Raw genomic sequence first — 15,466 nt, 5'->3', positions numbered from 1 at the left:
ACACAGGGGTATGGGTGCAGATGAATCACGTTTATAACCTTTATGAGAACCTATGTGTTGGAGCTGGCCAGCTAAGCACCTAGTCATGTGGGTTACTGGTATCAGACATACACAGGCCTTCTGCACTTAGGAATTGTTGGGAGCAATCAGAAACGCCGGACACCTTTTAAAATCTCAGAAAGAAATTACTCGCCATGACCAATTTCCCTCTCAATTTCCCACGCAGAAATATTCAGCCGGTCCGGCCAAACGTCTCTTGCTTCTTACACCTGCCTGAGAGGTTGATAATGCCAGTTAGAGCTTGGCAAGGTGCCCATTTCTTCACAAACGGAGGCCCGGCCAATATTCTCTTAGCTCTAGCCTGCGCCCTAGGCTTGCTAATCTGCCCACAGATTGCCTACCGTGCTGAATTGAATAGTGTTTATTCCATAGACAGAATTCCACCAGGAGTTAGGCAGTGGCAGTCAGACTCATTTTGATGTGTGAGCTAATCCAATTTGAATTCAGATTTCCTAGAATGTACAACTAGCACGTTATGCAATGCAGCTCCTTTTCTTCAGAGTCAGAAGGAAAATTAAGCCATTCACATTGCTAATCTTAGGAAATCAACTCCCCTTTGTATCTCACACAGAAACCACTGTTCATCACTATCTGCAGGTTATGCATATGCATGCTATTATCTAATTATTATTTTTATAAAAACATACTCACCTGGCAATAGATAGATATGGCTCTTTCCCATCTCTGTTCCCTAATTAATATACTATCCTTTGTAATTTCACTGCACTTGTAGAGAAAACATTCCTATTCCAGGTCCAATTTAGTCTAGCATCAAATTCTGTACATCCATTATATTTTATACAATACAACTTGGCTTTATCACACATAACACCGCGCACCCACACCTGTTGTTATTTGTGATAGTGTTGTTATTTTTCAAAGAATCACTATTAAGTTTTTTACAGCAGCACGTGGAACTTGGGATCCTTGCAGAAGTTGGAAAACAATTCCCATCATCACTGCTAACCATTGACCATTCTGGCTATGGTGGATAGTGTAAAATACAGAGAAAGGCGTGGGCTTTCTAGCCCTGTTTTGCAAGTATATTACAAAAGTCCTTGTGTAGGCATCCTTCAATCTCGAGAGACTATGGTAACGTGCTCGAAATAGAGGTCTTGGAATAGCGTCTAGTGTAGCTGAGAAGGCCAATTCAAGACTGACAATCCCTTCCACAATGAGGACAAACACAATCTGTCCCCTGTTCAGCTCCCTAATTTCACTGGGTTCGGGACTGCCTCTTTGCCTCGGCCTGCTGAACAAGTGTCTCTTCAAATTGGGAGAGGCCATGATGCACCACCTGCCTCCAGGCTGAGCGCTCAGATGTCAAATTTTCCCATCCGTTGAGGTCCATTCCTAAGGCCTTCAGGCCTGGCTTGCAGATATCCTTGTACTGCAGCTGTGGTCTCCCTCTGGGGCACTTTCCCTGCACTAATTCTCCATACAGGAGATCATTTGGAATCTGACCGTCAGCCATTTTCACGACATGCCCAAGCCAATGTAGACATCGCTGTTTCAATGATGTATACATGCTAAAAATTTCAGCTCGTTCTAGGACTACTCTATTTGGAACTTTGTCCTGCCAGGTGATACCAAAAATCCGTCGGAGGCAACGCATATGGAAGGTGTTCAGCTTCCTCTCCTGCTGTGCACAAAGGGTCCAGGACTCACTGCAGTACAGGAGTGTGCTCAGGACACAGGCTCTATAGACCTGGATCCTGGTATTTGCCATCAGCATAAAGTAAATTATTAACTATTATTATTTGAATAGTTAGATGGGGCAGGGGATCTAGATTCAAATCTTCACTGAACTTTGAAATTAAATGATCTTGGAGCAGTCACTTTCTCGCACCATGTGACCACCTTAGAGGGTTGTTGTGGGAATAAAGTGAGGAGAAAGAATGCTGTGTAGGCCCCACTGAGTTACTCAAAGAAAAGACAGGACATAAATATAATTAACAAAATACAATATATCAGCATAAATAAAATAGGGCAGGAGAATAAACCATAGTGGCAACCTTTTGTGGACAAACTAACATACTCTAGTATTTTGTTCCATCTATATCACTTTATACCTGCAATCATTTTTACCTTTTCTTCTACCCATGAAGCAGAGGGTGACAAATATGGATCTTATCAACATCACCTCCTATGGTTCTTCACAAGAACCCCACAAGGTTAAGTTAGACTGAATGTCTGTGATTGTCCACTGTTGTTCTGTGAGTTCAGTGGATGAGCAGAAATACAAATCTGAGTCACTCTCATCCCAGTCCTAGTGCATGCTGGGTGTGAGGAAATGTGTGATCTTCCAAATACTATGAGACTGCAACCCTCCTCAAGTGTCACCATTGTCTGTTCTGCTGAAAACTGCGGTTCAATGATGTTAGGAGGGCCACATGCTTTCCACTCTTCCTTTCATCACTATACCAAGGGTGGGCAACGTGTGGTCATCCAGATGTTGTTGGACTGCAGCTCCCATTAGCCCTACTCACATTAGCATAGTGAGTAAAACAAGTCATGGGAGTTCCGGGCCAATAACATCTGGAGAACCACACGTTGCCCCCCCTTTACTAAATCATATGAACCCACTCTGTTTGAACCCCAGCCATAGAGCTGGACAAGCATTTCTTTAAAATACATTACAAGCCATATTCAGTTGATGGGAATTATATGATGAAGAGGCAGAACTGAGAGTTTACTTCCTATGGCTCCTATGTAGTCTTAAGCTGCAGTGCCACAGGGGTTCAGTGCCTGCCCAATGATTCCAGAATGACCCACTCAATTTCTCATCCTACTGTCTACTATGCATTTCACACAAAACCAGAGATACTGCCCACGGCACTCCTAAGACATTTTGCTGTCTCACTCAGGCAGAGGCAAGATTATTTTCCCACCTCCACCCCCACCTACCAATGTCAACCAGTCTACGAGATGACTCTTCATCTCCTTCCAATGCAGTTGAGTACAGCAGGCAACTCTAGGGGGAGTGAAAACAGACAGCATGGCACACCTAGATGTATTCTTCAACAACTTTTCAGCACTTCCAACCCACCCACTTGTATTAGCTGTCCAAGGCAGCTGTTCACTCTGCCTGTTGCTTCCTTCCTGGCCTATCCTAACCTTAGTAAGATGGCTGGAAACACAAGCCTTTACTTTTCACTTTGTCTCAGTTTCTGCAATATTTTACTCTATGTGGGACATAGTGCTTTACTGTCCTTAAGCCAACTATAAAAGCATCTTTTTATATATGTACTCAGGAGTAACTTTACAGTTTTCTATGCATATTCATCTGGGAGGCCGACATAGGACTGCACTTTAGTCCATTATATTCACTTAACATTAAAATAAAAAAGAGAAGCTACATTGGCAATCTCTTCTGAAACCTCCGAATACCACTCCATTTTGACTTGTGTGGACTTTTTTTTTTTTTTTTGCTTATGATGCTTCCCTTATTAATCTTTTACATTTGCTTATGATGCTTCCCTTATTAATCTAGTTCTCTTCTTCATTCTCTACTTCTCTATTTTTTTTATTCCTCCTAAACACACATCATTTATTCCCCATATTGTTCAACATAAAATTATTTCAAACTAATATTTCTTTTTCTAATGAAGGATACACTACTATGGTTATTCCAACCGCCTCCAAGAGACAACTTCCCACAAATTTACAGTGGAAGCAATCTCTTTTAATTGAAATTTGGTATCATTTGGAGGTTAGCCTTGTCATGACCCACTTTTGTTTGAACATATGAGTATACAGGAACATGGAATTAGTAACTGGATTTTTTAAGGAGATACAATTGCAAATTTCATCTGCTGTCCCAACACTGGTGTAAAGACGGTTTCAATAATGAAACAACCAAGAACACAATGGAACATCCTTAGGCAAGCTAAGTGGAGAATTGAATAAGTTGAACCCTAGAGTGTTTTATTATTGGATTGTTGATAACATACTTTTTTTAACTGTGGGGAGGAAAGGATAAGAAAAAAATCCATTCTTTTAATAGCTGTGCTGGTTGCCCACACATTTTTATCTCAACGTGCCTTTCCTAATATTATGTCCTCTGGATGTGCTGGAGTACAATCCCACCATCTGAAAGTGCACAGCAGCATTGACTGGGGGGGAATGGAGTTGTAAATCTGGAGGTCAACAGGATAGTTTATATTTTGCAAATTGTTCACAGGAAGTAAGAGTACCGGCAGGTTTCTGCAACAGTTACAAAGATCTCTAAAATGGGAGTTTTTACATGAAAACAAGTCAGGTTATTATTCTTCACACTCTACCAAATTTCAAATATGTCCCAATGCTAATAATAAGCTCTACAACAGATACAATTAACAACAGTTTTGCACTGCTGCTAGCACTAATAGTTAATGAACCATAAAAGCAACACTCAACTTCTCCAAGCTTATTTTCAAAGTTTAGATTTTAATTTGATTAGATTTCCACGACAAGCTGATGCCTTCTCTATGTGTTACAAGCCTAGCAATTAATCAAAGTGTTACATTGGGTATACATGCCTGACTGTACACCTTGTGCATCTGAAAAGAGTTATAGTTCAGCCATGTGTAAGATGTACTGACATTGTGTGTCAAATACCTACTAAAAATAATGAAGGATTTTGCAAAAGTATTTTTCCCCTAAGCCTTCCCCCACCCTCTCTTTTTCCCTGGAGAGAAGGGGTTTCTTCCTCTGACAGCATGTGATTCATAGGAAGAGACATTGTTTTCCTTTGAGAGTCAACTCAAACCATTTCATTTGCCTAGGCATTTAAAATTCTAAATTATAGACATTCTTTTAAAATACAGTAGATAATCGTCTTAATGTCTCTTGTTTTGCAATGTTCCTATTGTTCTTTGTTTGTCCTAACACTGTTGTATTCACTGACCTGGGATCCCTTGTGGATGAAGCATAGTTTATAAAATTTCAAAGTAAGTGCCAAATAATAATAATAATAATAACAACAACACAGTATTTTCAGCTTGGAGTTTAGAGAGTCAAAACAGAGTTCTCCCTGCCTGTTGTGTGGGATTATATGGCCATAACTGTAGATATTTAATTAGTAGAAATTTTGCCTAATGACTTGCATTGGCTAAGCTCCCAGACAGACTAGTTTCACATTAAACTGCTAAGTACACAGCACTGCCTCAATAGTTCTGCGAAACACAGACAGTTCTGACAAGTATGTTTTGCTCACATTTTACAAAAATCCTGGATGCTGGCAAGCCTTATGCCATGAACAATGAGTATTCTTCTTTTACTGGTGAGAAACAGAGACTGAGAGGTACCTAATTTACACACTGTCAACTGTGGCACAATTGTTTTTCCTGCAATTTTATTTGCTCTTACTAAAGTATCAGAAGTCAGAAACCTTGGGGAGATCTACCACAAGTCATCCAGGAATCTCTCAATCCTTGTTCCATCTTCTGCCCACCCCCACCAGTATAAAATGTGAGAGGCAACAACCCAAAGTCACTTAGGGTTCCCAGGAATTCCATCTCTCTCAAGGACCAGTAAATGCTGCAGCTCAGTATCATCTATGCCTAGAGGCTAACTTTCCAAGCACTTGATTAGTAACACAGGGAACAAACCAAATAACAAACAGGTTATTGCATTAAGGGCTTTTCCTCAAAATTTTCACTCTGGAATACGCCATGTGCCAAAACACCGTGCTGTTTCTGGATTGGCAATGGGGTCTGGCTACTTCACTAGAGACTAGTTACACCTAATTAGTGGATTAAAAAAAATATTAATACCCTCCCAGAATTGGCTGCTGGACATGACCCAAGTTAACAAGGGCAATATACAGCTTAGGGTTATCTTTAGCTAAACAGCACTATTGTCCAAGCCCAATGAGGGGCTTTTAGGCACTTCCTACAGAGCACTTCAAACCAAAGCTGAGGGAAAGCAAAAAACTGGCAGCCTTCCATGTACAACTGGACTAAAGTTGAATTTTTCATCAGCATTGACAGTGGGACCACATTCTGCATATAAGAGCAACAGGCTAGTTTAGGGGATGTAGAGCGGGCTGCCTAGCACACAAATTCACTCCTCTGACATCATGCTGTCATATCCCAGTACCTGCCTCATTATGTCCAATGGTAGCCCCTCCATCCACCATTAAAGAACATGCCTGGTGTTCCTTTTGCCATGTGTGTATCATTAAAAATCCCACTGGTAGAACTGAATACCAATGGAGGATGTTCTGTCCATTCAGACTTTCTTTGCAGTGGGTAAGCCACACATCAGAACAAGGGCTAGGGTCAGAAAAGACATCCCAGAAAGCCACTGTATGGTGTGTTTTGTTTGCTTGTTTTAACCTTATGGAGATTTTAGTATTGCACCAGCACCTTCTCTCACCTAATGCAGATTAGCTTGATTTCTTTGGTAACTGGTCTTCAGCATTTAAGCATGGGATTCTTTTGAAACAAGATTTCACAAAGCAGAAAAAGTGGCTCAGTCACCTCCCTGCAACATACATGTGCTTTCAGTTTGAATTATGGGCTCTCTCTAATGTCTCTTTCTGATCAAGGACAAGAGATTTTTCATGGCATCTGTGCTCTAGAATAGCTTTTCTTCAAATATAAATACATACACCAACAATTTGGCACAATTAGAAGACCTTTATAGTCAACTGAACATTTCACCACTTGGAATGCCATCCTTCCCAGTTACAAGTTGTACTTTATCACCCTGTTTGCTGGATTTATTATATTGGTATATTCTAAATTGTATTTGGAATTTTTGCTGTTTTAATTCTTACTCTTCTGCATGGCCTGGATATGGTGAGATGATAGGCAGCATATAAATACTGAAACTGAGATAAAATATACTGGCTGACATCTTGCTGCATTGCATAGATGTATGAGAAAAGGTCCACTAAATCAGTGGGGATTTGGAGAGTCAGCTCCTCCGTAGGTTCTGTTAATTCAAATGGACCTACTCTAGTTGTGCCTCACTTCATCACAATAAGTCACAACTAGGGTAGGCCCAGTGAATTAGCGAAACTTACGGAGGAGCTGACTTAGCCAGTTCCCCACTGATTCAATTTCAGCCATGATGTCATTCAATTATCCCCAGCCAAGCCCCTTCAATTGTGTTTAAATATACCCCCTATTATTCCCAGACAGAACAGCAGACCTGTGGAAAGAGACTGGTGTCAGGGGGGAAACATCAATGGGCATGGGAACCTATGTCTCCAATAAAATTCTTATTCCATTACTGTTGTCAAACTCTAGGAAAGCTCCACGATTTCTCTTTTCCATATCCTTCAGCCCTAGATGTATTGCTTAAGGTACGTAGTTAGCTGTTGCAGAGTTTTGAATTTCTGGTAAAACTCTCTTTTTGCTCCACAATCAAAGAACAGAAATCTACAGAGGAGAACAGTGATAAGCTCTTCAGAGTCTGCCCCTTACTCATTAACTAGCAGTTAAAGTCTCAATAACTCACCCTGAGTATAGTTTAGGATCATGTATTTAAAATGTTTCTTTACTTATAGTTGTTTGAAATTAGACGTTTGTATGCTGCTTTCTTTACTACAAACATATTAGCTACCAATCAAACAGACCAACAGCAACAAACTGCCACCAACTTATGGAACAGAGGGATAGAAGCAGATAGGCAGGGCTCTCTTTGAATTTCAAAAACTGCAAGAAACAATTGGTTGATGCTGGATAGGTAATCACCCCAGCCAAAAAAGTGCTTCCTAATCACTTAAATTACAGACAGCATGTGTGGCTGTAAATAAAACTCCAACATGAGCTTCACTGACCAGTATTCTCTAATATTCATTCCCCTTTATCTTTAGAAGACCTCATTTGAGAGTCAATGTACTGTAGTGGTTGAAGTATTGGATCAGAACTCGAGAGACAAGAGTTCAAGTCTCAGACACAGTTCTATGAACCTCATGGGATAACCTTGGGTAACTCTCTCTCAACTTAACCTACCTCACAGGGTCAAAGGCATGAGGCAGTCTCTTTCAGTTGTATGAGGATAAGCGACCTGAAGTGTTACTGTGTTTAGCTTTCCCTCTTTTCATATGACTTGAATGCAAATGGGAAATCTTTTTGTTAAGTCCAGTAGTCAATCTTGTTAACCAACCTATCAATATGTGTCGTGCTTATTTAAAATCTCCACATGTTTTAAATGCATTTTACTTGAATTGATGCTATACTCTAATTATGGTTGCATATATTTGTTTTAGTAAATTATTTTGAGTACAATATATTGTGACAAATGGCATACACAAATAGACTAATTGTGACTATAAATAAAATTGTTGTGAGGAAAAAGGTGAGGGAGAACTATATATAACATCCAACGTGTTTAAAAATTGAATGTGATTTTTCCTAAAATTAACAGCATCACTAACAAAAACTTTCCTGATATTTAATAATTTGCAAAATTGTATTTTAAAATGCATTTCAGAAGCAGAAGGCAAATTGTTCAAAAGCATTCAGGTCTACTTATGTTTAACAAGGGGCTTCTGAGTTTCAAGCAGACAGCCGCAGGCGCTTTCTGTGCTCAGTGTTCTCCTTTCTCCCCCCTCATCCTTTCGCTGGATTGCTGCAGTAGTACTTAGCTAAAGATATGACTACAACATACATTTCTTTTTACCTCAGGGCCTTGGTATTAAACTGACTTGCATTGTTTTGACTTGTTCTTACTTCTTTTACTGTTGTGACTTCTTCTTCCGAACGGAGTCCATAGTGCTCTGAAAAGGACATCACATGAAGATTACTACCTAGGTGGAAAAGTCCAACAATAACTGACTGACTGAAAGCTTTACACAATTCACTTATAAGAGGGTTCAGTCTCATTACGTAACTGCTGAAATAACAACTCCTCTTTAGGCGGAACAGAGATTTAAATCACAGGCTCTTGTTGACAGGGATATGCCAAAACCTTCTGCAGCCTGAGGCAGAGTACAGCATGACACTTCCTCATACCTTTCATGTTTACAAACTGCCCACATGGACAGTTGAATCAACACAGGTGAGAAAGCATCTTCCAGTTCCCCTGAGGGATAACAGATTCGTTTAGGGCACAGGGCCCTGTGGCCTAGTGACACATACCTGGTCTTTACTAAATAGTAGGGCCAGCCTTACTTGTGTTATTTGTCAGAAGTCACTCCAGTTCTCTAAAAACAAAACAAGTCAAGATGCACTTCCACAATTCACTCACATGATACAGCCTTCCCCTACTAGGTGGCCTTCATATATATATATTTTGGTCTATAATTCCTACAAGCCTCAGAAATACATTCAGTGGTTAGGGTGATGGGAGGTGTGGTTGAAATATCTGGAGGCCTATACAGTATGTGGTATAGCATTTCCTGCATGTTTTAATGGCCTTGAGTGGTAAAGTGCTAAATATCAGTGTGGGGGAGGGGCAGGGATCTGGGAGGATGGCAGCTAAATGTCTTGAGGAGCTGTGTGTTGCCCATCCCCGCTTTCAACTGTCCTGCAGTATTCTGTCCCAAGTCTTCTGCAAGAATATGTTGCACAGGTGTGGCAGTGATTGTTTTCATGGGTGTTCTGCATAAGGAAGAAACAATGTTGACTCAAAGAATGAGAAAATTCTTGCAGACCATCGTTTGACTAGAATGATAATTGGATTAGATACGCCATTCTTTATGCCCTAGCACACCATGGAGGGAGAGGCAGTTTTTAGGATTATACAAATGTCTTAAAATGAGAATACCTCCTCATTCCTGGAAAAGGTGGGAGAGCCTGCAGGACATACGATGAAGGTGAGGTCTCTGTGAAATTGGTATTCAGCATGGAAGAAAGGCAGAACAATTGCATAAATACAGCTTTGGTCACACTTCCTTGGGCTGGTATTGCAGAATCCCTTTCAAGTTTATTCTGGAGGCTGAAATGAATTGTACAATTAGCACCTATACTTTTATGCATCCTGGGTTGAAGAATCATATATACTTCTCCTTAGATTTGCTCAAGTCTGAGCAGCACAGTTTGGTTATACATGGATTTTCCCTCCAATAAATAAATAAATATTTAGTAAATAAATATTCAATAATACTGTTTTCTGTAAGGGAAACCTGAATTGGTTGATATGTACCATAAACTGAGGTCTGATTGCTGCTATATAGAAACATTTTTAGAGAAATGAAAAAATAAATGTCAAACTGAAATTATAATGTATTTTCATAAAGTTACTCTTCCTTCCCGCTCAGCTTCAACAAGGATGAAGACCTTTGTAAATATGAATTGTAAATAGAGTATTGTAATCATCCAGTAAGCACAGTTAATACAGTAAACTCATATGTTCTCTCTCTCTCTCTCTCTCTCTCTCTCTCTCTCTCTCTCTGTGTGTGTGTGTGTGTGTGAATCTACTGTTTGTGCTTTGTAGTTGCATTTTGGGGGGGGCATAAGAGTTTTACATGGTTTTTGATATACATGGGGGTCTGGTGCTGCTAACCCCAGAATTGTTGAAGGGAGAAGTGTGTTTCCCTGCTTGTTTATCCAAACTCTGTTCTTCCTTCAAGTTTATTTTTATCCTCACAACAATCTTCAGAGATAAACCAGGTCAAGTTGTAAGCCAAAGTTTGGATATTGAAGTAAATGGCTTGAACCCCCTTGAAGGGCCCAGTAACAATGTAAAATCTGTAGCCCAAAACATCATGTGAGCCCTTGTTTTCCCCTAGACTTACCTAGCAATCAACAGATTTGCTAGGTATAATCTTTCCCATGTAGTGTCCTCCAGATATTTTCAACCTTGCCTCCCATCATCTCTAACCATTGACTATGTTTCTGAAGAGGACCATATTGACTGGTAACAATAGCAGATGTAGTTCACCACACCTGTGGGGCACTAGACTAGGGAAAGCTGGCAGAGAAGCTTATTTCAAGGGTTGTCTCCAGATAAGCTATTACTCGGGTAAAGACATTACAGTACTTCTTTCTATGTTCCCTCTCGCTCCGAAGCCCCCCTTCTTCTCCAATGCAACCCCACTTCAGCTAGACTTGAAAAACCTTTGGGATTCAGGTACTGTGGCCAGTCCACAGTCTTTAGTACAAAGGATCTAAGTAGCAGGCTTCCCTTTGCCTCCTCACAGGTGTTTTGAGGCTGAACAAGATGTTAACTAGGACAATGTCTTCAGATGGGATTGTGATCTGAACCAAAGACTCACCAGTCTTTCTCTTTGCTCTTGAGGCCCTGCCAACATTTGATTTTAATACATCAAGAGTGCAGATGTTTTCTTATGCAAGCCAAATACCTCATACCTCTCTGCTCCCAGGTACTTCATTTAGAGACTGGGAGGAGCATATGTAGCACTGTCTGGTTACTGTCTGAATATGCCTTTCTGTCCTTTATCTCAGCAGGTATCTCCATAACATGATAGGGATTTACCTCAGCTTTCACTCTCTTTTTATTGCACCTTCTGCTTACAGCTGAGCTAACACATTTTGCAGTCTAAAACAAAGAGCAAGATGATGCCTGCCTACCCACAAATTCTATCTGCAAAAGTGAGCTACAAAAGGAGTTAAAGGTATTACAGGACTGGTGCCACACATTTGAAAGCAGAAGCTAGTTTAGGTGGTGCAGGATAAGCTATATGCACACATAGCTCTGTCCTTCACTAAACAGGCATAGCTGCCACAGAGTTCCCACCCACTGACTCAGTGGCTTGATAGCTCTTCTTCTCCCTCCACCTCCAGAAGTCTGCAACCATGATCTTCTCACAAGATTCTCCCTCTGTGCTCTTCCTAATAAACATATGCCATCAAGTCAATTCTGATTTATGGTGACCCTTTCCAGGGTTTTCCAGGTAGAGAATATTCAGAAGTGGTTTACCCTTCCCTTCTGAAGAAGGGGCCCTGGGACGGTGCAGCTTGCCCAAGGCCACACAGGCTGGCTCTACTCACAGGAGGCACAGTGGGGAACTGAACTCCCAACCACTGGCTCCACAGCCAGATACCTAAACCACTGGACTATCCAGCCCCTCCTAGAAGAAAGAAAAATCTGGGGTGTTTATTTTTATTGTGGGAGATTGAACCCTGTTGTTGTAAAAGACTATTGCTTTTCTTAAGTGAGCTAGTAGGCAGAGTTACTTGCCATGTAAATCTTTCTCTTTTTTTAAGGGAAAGTACAGGCCCTCAATGTCTTCTGCCACAGAAGACAGTTTGAGGAGAATTTGGTTGATCCTTGTCTCAAGACTTGCGTTTCAGCTAGCTACACCATGTGGCCTCCTGTTTAACCTTCCCCCATTTTTCACACTGCTGGACCTAAAGAAGAGTCCAGAAAAAACTAAAAATGTTTGCAGGGTCATTTATGGCACTTTGGCTGATCCTAAAAACATCACCCAACTGTTGATTTTGGATTGTTTCTCTTTCTCTCTCATACACCATTTTAAAAAAAAAGTACTTTCACATATATTTGCATAAAACTAGTCTCACTTGTTCAGCCTTCATAGATTTATTCAGAAATGTCCCACTCATTTCAAGGAGGCTTGCTTTGTGACTGCTAAGATCTCCACCTTGTTAAAATAAGCCATTTTTATGTGAAAGACATGCAGAAATTCTGTCCAGAATAAACCTCCTCCTCCTCCTCATTATTCTCAAATTATGACTTTTCAGCGACTTTACACGGGCCATCTGGAAGCCGGGCTATGAGGACATGCCCGGCCGTTAGGCAGAGGGTAGCAGCTTTTTTTTTTTTTTTTTTTTTTTTTTGAGCCCTCCTTTGGCCATGGAAAAGGTAAGGAATTGGGAGCTGCTCAATTTGTCGATCATTCTGCCATGGAAGGAGAGAAGCACTCCTGGTATCCTTGCCTCACGCAGCAAAATAACTCAGTGGACTCTGGGTGTTACACAACCTTATAAGGGGAAGGGCGCCATTTGTTACTCCCCCTCAGGTAGCAACATGTGACGGGCCAGCCTGACAAGTTTTTGACTGTCGGGCAGTAGCAAACGCAGTGGGTTTCCCCACCCTGGCCAGACTGAAAGGGACACTGTAGATGAGGGGTCAGTGAAGGAAACCCGAGACTCTTGACTCTGGGAAGGAATGAGCAACTTGCCATCCGGGTGCCAGTTGCCGCAAACTGGCAACCTCTCCTCGTGCAGGGTGAGGAAATTCCGACAGAGGGAGTTGCCAGCCAAGTGGCCAGCCCTTCTTGCTGGTTGCTGAGGTGCTTCTTGCTGCAAAGATTTGACTGTCAAAGGGCTTGCTCCATTACTTTCTGGGTCGCTTCTGACTGGCTCTTGAAAATCAGGACAATCTCCTCTCTTGCACAAGGAAAGAGATGCACTACATCCATTATTTTATTTATTTATTTATTTACTTACTTACTTACTTACTTATTTATTTATTTGACTTGTATGCCACCCACACTACCCAAAGGTCTCTGGGCGGCTTACAACAATTAAAATACAATTAAAATATAATAAAAAGATAAAACAATTAAAAAACAATTGAAATAGGTACTCTAAAAATTGCCATCAGGACCCACAGTTGATATTATTTCAATTAAAAGCCTTCTGGAATAGGAAGGTTTTGACTTGGCACCAAAATGTTCGCCAGACAAATCTCAGTCGGGAGGGCATTCCATAGTATGGGGGCAGCTGCCAAAAAGGCCCTTTGTCTACAAGCCATCCCTCTTACCTCCTTGAGGGGCGGCTCTTTCAAAAGGACCCCCTGGCTAGATCTTAACTGCTGGGTAGGCTCATATGGAAGGAGGCGGTCCTTCAGGTATCCAGGGCCCAAGCTATTTAGGGCTTTATATGTCAAACCAAGCACTTTGAATTGGGCCCGGGCAGCAACTGGTAACCAATGTAATTTAATCAAAATCGGCTTGATGTGTTCCCTAGCGGCCCCACCACTCACAAGCCATGCAGCTTGATTCTGGATCAGTTGCAGTCACTGGACCATCTTCAAGAGCAGCCCCACGTAGAGCGCATTGCAGTAGTCTATATGAGATGTTACCAGTGCATGTGTAACTGTCATGAGACTCCGCTCATCCAGGTAGAGCCATAGCTGGTATAATTTCCGCAGCTGAAGGGAGGCGCCCCTGGCCACCGAGTCCACCTGTATGAATGGGGGGGGGGGGGAAAGAGAGAAAGAGAAGTAAAGTGAGGTGTGTGTGCAGGTAGGTTTCCGAAACTCTACGTTAAAGGTTACCACTTCTTTGCAAGGGTTCTGTGCAACAAGCAGCAGGTGACTCTGCTTCCGTGGCCTGCTGCTGGGCCTGTTGAGTCGGAGGCACACAAGCACTGCCAGGTCGCAAAACAATGAGAATTATCAGTACTATTAACTGATAATCAGTACTAGTACTAACACTGCCGGGGAGGTAAGTAAAAGGAGCTTCTATGAGGAAGAAAAAACCCAGATCCTCATGTTTTCATGCGATTTTTATGTGGGATCTTCATCAAATTACCATTAAATCATGGATTGCATCGATGCCTACAGACTACAATAGAGAATTCAGGTATCCTTCCGGGCATGGCTTGGCAGTGGTGCAAAAGCAAGATCTGAGGGGGTGGATCCTGATGGATCCGCGTGATTTTTTTACATAGGATCATCCCCAAATGACTGTCAAATCATAGGTCTCATCAATGTCTACAGACTATACCACAGAAATAACGGATCCATCAGTGCATGGCTTTGCTGTGGTGCAAAAAGACCAATCCAAGGCACAGATCCTCTTGAATCTACATGATTTTTATGTGAGATCCTCCCCAAACCACTGTCAAATTATAGGTTGCATCTGTGCCCACAACTTGTCAGTGGTTCACAGACATGCATCGGAGTCATGGATCCTCATGGAACCACATGACTTCTCTGTCGGGTCCACCCCAAACCACTTTCCAGTCACAGGTCCCATTTGTGCCAACTCCTGTGTTTTTTATGGTTCATTTTTGGGTATAGGTGGCATCTTGGAACTGATGTTTGGGAACCGATCCTTTAAATGTGGCTCTTTTAGGAGACACACTTCATGTCCATCTCTTTGCACCATTAAATTTCAACCCCATGGAGCAAAGGATCTATGACATTTGTGTTGCACCCTGTGAGCATTGTGGGATTTTAGATTTGAGCATGGTTTCAAGAGGATCCCACAGAAAAATGGCAGAGATTCTGCAATTCAGACTATGCTTTTGTGCCACGGCAAAGTTGTCCAGCAAGTGATTTTTATTGTTCAGTCTATGGGCACAGACAAGAACTATGATCTGTAGTGATTCTGTTGGAGGGAAATCCCATGTCAAATAGTCTGCACGCCCTCGTGTGCATCTGTTTGTCCCATCTGTGGTTGTTATGATTTATTATTTAGACACAGAAGGCATCTATAATTGGAGACTGAGAGAATCCATAATTTCTATGGTTCAATCTGTGAATTCATGGGAATCTGTAACTTGGATCTGTAACTATGTTTTTGTTGTCCCATGGTAGT

The 15,466-nt window shown here is 41.5% G+C and overlaps 1 long non-coding RNA gene across 1 annotated transcript; it reads right to left on the bottom strand.

The window, feature by feature from the left end:
• Positions 1-2,149: 2,149 nt before the first annotated feature.
• LOC144583271 (uncharacterized) lies at positions 2,150-13,571 on the bottom strand. Its single transcript, XR_013536974.1, has 2 exons — positions 9,763-13,571; positions 2,150-8,773 (listed from the first exon to the last, which is right to left on the bottom strand). It is a non-coding gene; the product is annotated as an uncharacterized LOC144583271 (long non-coding RNA).
• Positions 13,572-15,466: the final 1,895 nt, after the last annotated feature.

Source organism: Pogona vitticeps, chromosome 5 (genome assembly GCF_051106095.1).
Source record: "Pogona vitticeps strain Pit_001003342236 chromosome 5, PviZW2.1, whole genome shotgun sequence".
In the NCBI taxonomy this organism is placed as follows: Eukaryota; Metazoa; Chordata; class Lepidosauria; order Squamata; family Agamidae; genus Pogona; species Pogona vitticeps.
This window is presented reverse-complemented; position numbering and strand designations above follow the sequence as displayed.